This window comes from Ixodes scapularis, unplaced genomic scaffold (assembly GCF_016920785.2).
Source record: "Ixodes scapularis isolate PalLabHiFi unplaced genomic scaffold, ASM1692078v2 PGA_scaffold5__190_contigs__length_132052651, whole genome shotgun sequence".
Lineage (NCBI taxonomy): Eukaryota > Metazoa > Arthropoda > Arachnida > Ixodida > Ixodidae > Ixodes > Ixodes scapularis.
Window position 1 is genome coordinate 49227246 of NW_024609880.1, and position 4560 is coordinate 49231805.

A 4560-nucleotide genomic window follows, 5' to 3' on the forward strand; every position below is an offset into this window, starting at 1 on the left:
TACAGTTATAGACCGTTGCTTTACACCCGTGCTTCCCGAACTCCGCTACCCTGCGACACAGCAAAAATATAAAATGTCGCGTATATATAAATACGTATAAATATACCCCCGCGGCTTTTCTTGATGCCGTAAGCTTTTCGAATTTAGTGCATGAACAGTAATACACGAAATTGACGGTGAAATTTTATTTGACTGTCAATATCGTCAGAGAATCAATTAGGCAGGGGCAACGTCTGGGGGCTCATGTCGCATCGTGTAGTTCACCTCTCTCTCTCTCTTTCTCTCTCTCGCTCTCTCTCTCTCTATATATATATATATCAACGACCACTGACGAAGCGCAGTGCAGAGAAATGAAGGCCTGTAGTCTGACAAATTCTTCAGACTGACAGCGCAGCGAAGGTTCCAACGCGGTATTGGCGGTGTGTGCGAACTGCAGGGCGCGCTTCTCTAGTTATCATCATCGTTTGTGACGTCACGGGTAGGGCATGACTGGGACAGACCGCGCAGATCTTAGAACCCTCGGCTCGTCAGCTCGTTTCACGCGCTGTTTGAGTAACGCGCGACTAAGCCTGTTTCATGCGTTGTTTTTTTTTGATGAAGTGATATTTGTAGTAGGACATTTTACTGAAACTTGAAACCGTGACACGCGTAGTATATGCCAACAAACCCATATGACACTGAGGTGTCCGAAGCGCTGGGATGGTGGTGTGCTGTGCTCTACATCAGTACTAAAAGCTGGATGACGAAAATAGAATATCGGGCGCTTGCCCACTTTGACATTTACCACGGCGAATAGGGTGTATTTTTTATTTTGATTCGGACAAAATTAAACTGAAAAATAAATATCTATTCAAATTGAAAATAGGAAAGTGAAATTCAAGAACCTCTCGCATTGTAGTAAACACATCAGTGAAAGCGGCTCATATACTGTTGGTTCCAAACTGTTCTCCGAGTGCTGTTCTCTTTTTAGTTTGAAGTTGATTCCTTTTTGGATTTTGTAAACCAATAAACAAACATTTCCTCAAAATATCTGGCGGAAAGGAGCAGTGGCTGGCTTCCGGAGTCGTTTGAACTAAATCCCTGCTTATTCACCTGGTCGACGCGAAACGTGCGAGACCCCCTCGCGATCGAAGTCTAGAAATTCGGTGACTTTCAGCGTCCCAAAAAATGGGGTATTAGCCCCGAGAAGTTCGCCTAGCGCCCCCTTACGGCGAACCGGGGTGACGTCACGGCGAGGAGAGAATTTTTCCCCGACTCGCCCCGCTCGCCCTGTGGAGGCTGTGACGACGCTAGCTGTCGGCGCGCTCGTTTCTATTTAATTTTTTTGGCGTTTTTTTTTTGTAGGAAGTGTAAATTTTTATATGTGCCTTTGATGAGGTATGACCTGTAGCTACAGGCGAAACTTCAACGAACGTTTTAAGCATGGCTGACAGGCCAGGCAACGCATGAACCACAACTGGTATGTGAAATAAAAACAAATATGGCCACAATTGCAGGGGCATCACTACAGATTCACATCTCGCACAATAAACGCTGCTGATGGTCCGAATGAATTGGCAGGTTATGTATACTATTTTTTTTTTTTGTATCTCTGCCTTTAAACAAGATCGCCGAAGCAGAAAAGCTGCATGCTGCTCGAGCAACGTGCTAAATACAGTCTCGGCCATGGGGAGAGAATCACAAGTAAGACAGCCCAAGTGCAGGGGCAAAGTGAAAAAACAAGGAAAATGTATTATATACATTGCTCGCACTTGACCTTTGCTGGATTCGGATAGTATTTCAATGGACTACACGGGTGGTATCTGTGTACTTGTTTATATCAATCCTCAAGTAATATATAACAAACGTAAGTTATGGTGTCTAGCTCGTTATTAGTCCCTTAAGCCCTAAAATTGAGATTTTACTTAAATCGAATTGTCCTGAAGCTAAAGTACAGAAGCTTTTCTCACGCAGACTGTCGCCCTTCACAGGTTCCACATTTTCTGCTACCAGTGCTGCATCTTCCACTGGACAGACATTCGAATGCTTGCTTTTACTCCTGTTTTCCTCTGTTGTCAGAGAGTCCAGTTGCAGGGAGTTTGGAGGCTGAGGAAGGTTTTGGGGACCTGCGGCAGTGACTCTTAAATGGAAACGACAATTCAAACTAAACGGTGTATTTTCCGAATACCAAAGGCTGGAATAAAGAATGTCAGGGAAAAGTATAAACATTCCAAATTACGGCACTATTGCTGTGCATATTTTGGGCAGTTTACTACATATCATAGAGGCAACTGGGGGAAATTCGGCCGTTTTTGCTGCTACCATACAAACTAATTTCCAGTAATTGTGAATCCTCTAAGAAATATGCCTGCATACGCGTATAAACTATATAATTAATTCAGGAAGAAGCAACATTTATGTCAAACAACCCTGTTCCATGAGCACTTCAAAGATCATCAGACGCAGGGCCTTTAAAACATCTGCGAACCCGCGCATGCAGAGTGGCAGCGCAGAGTCGGGGTCGCGAGCTAATTTGCCGACCACCGAAAGGCCCACGATATAAAGGCCGCTTCAGATGCCTTGAAAGCGGGATGTAATATCGTCCTAAATCATGACCATGCAAGGAACAGAATTCCAGCGTCTGAAACACTTGCGTCACCGCTTCAGCGACCCCTCTCAAGATTGCCTTGCGTCGTGTGGACGGACGGGGAGGTTCATCGGCGTAATTGCCTCCGCCGATAGTTTTCGGGATTTGTAACCCAATCTTAAAGGTAAAAGGGACAAGCAGGCTTATAAAATGTACGGAAGCACGTTAATATCGGCCTAACTCAATGTCTTGTACACCGGGTAAACGAAGTCCGGCTCCTCGAAGAGCTTGCGGCACACAACGCCAAACCAGGAAACCGGTGGTGGGAAGCGACCCGATGCGAGATCGCGGAGCGGGGTACTCGCCCTGACGTCATGGTACACCTCACCCAATCAGGGCGCGGCGACCGCAGCGACGCTTGTGTTCGCTCTCGAGGGAATTACTACCGTTTGTATGTTTACTTTGGCGGGCTCAAAGGTGCATATTGCGTGATGCGTTTCTCAGCGTGCGATTTTAAATGTGTAAACAATTCGTAGTACAATTTGGATAGAACAAATTCATTAATCGCCTGAATTTGCCGGGCCATGTCCGACAGTTTAAGAATTTATAAACATTTCTGCTTTTCTTTCGAGCAGAAGTTGCGATGTGACCAACTTCTTTGTCACGCATTTGATGCGGGAAGAGGTAAGCGTCAGTTGGTGCATTTGCTCGTCAGAAATTGTCGAGTCACACTTGGGTGGAAGCGTCGGTATCGGTATAGCTCAATGTAGCTAAAACAAGTGTGCGGCGCTTCGCAACACAAATGTGCGCGCGTGCACAGCTAAGACGACAGTACGTCATTCACTCTATAAATGCAAAACCTTTTTCTACAACAGCCTCCACAGAATCGAAAAAAAAAAAAAAACCGAGAATTAGAGAGGCTTTAAATAGCCCTGAAGCACGTCACGCAAACAGTAATGTGAAGATCCAGGCTTGTTTTTGACCATTTTAAATAATCTTAAATAAGAAAAGCAACCCTGAGGCGCTGTTATTCCTTAGAAAGATCACTCCCAAAAACGTCATACGCATTTTTGTTTTTTTAATAAATAAACCGTTTTTAACCTCCACAGATGCCCACCTCATGCTTTGGCCTAGCGCGTCGTCTGTTCGCATCCAGCTCCGTCACAGGAGGGCGCCCGCGCGGTGGCGCCACCAAAAACTTTTCGCACATGATTTGTCTTTCGCGCCGGATTAATTAGCCTGTGGCACCTCGTCGCCTATGGAAAAGAGGGGGGGGGGGGGGGAGGGGGGGGGGGAGGAGCAGCTTTGAGTGTGGGGGCGACTGCCCCCACTGCCCTCTCGGTTCCGGAGCCCATGCAATTAAGCTAAAAACGATCGAAAAAAAAAAAAAAAAAGAAATCCTATTACGAATGATTGGAGTGCTTGTTTGTTAGAGCACAGGTTCAAAACGAGGGCGGAGTTTAGTCATCGCAGCCCTCTGTACTGGCGCAATGTCGAGCTGCTACCTTATGTTCCATTTTTATCGACACCACCGCCGAGAAGCCGCATTTCTTCGAGCTCTTGAGCCGTTTCGCGACCCCCCGCTCAATCTGTCGCGACCACCCTTAGAATCTTGACTCACAGTTTGTGAAACAACGCTTTACAATGATAGTTTATCGCGACCTTTCCGGTGCACTGCACGACCTCAACATTTTTTTTTTCTGTTATTAGTTTTACACTGAACTGACGAACTGACTTCATGGCCCTTTTTCCCCCCTTGATTTGACGATCTCGTTGTATGTATCACTGCTCTGTTGGAAGTGAACACTGAGTTGAGTATACTGAATGCCACGAAAGTGCTTTCACTATAAGCTGCTCGACACTTATTACGGGCTCTTTCACTCCGTTCTCCCATTTTCAAAAGTATTGTTAGGTACAGTGCCCCTCAAACTTAACGCCGCCACTCGGTTTCGCAAATATTGATCCATTCAATTTTATTGCATGCTACCCAAACA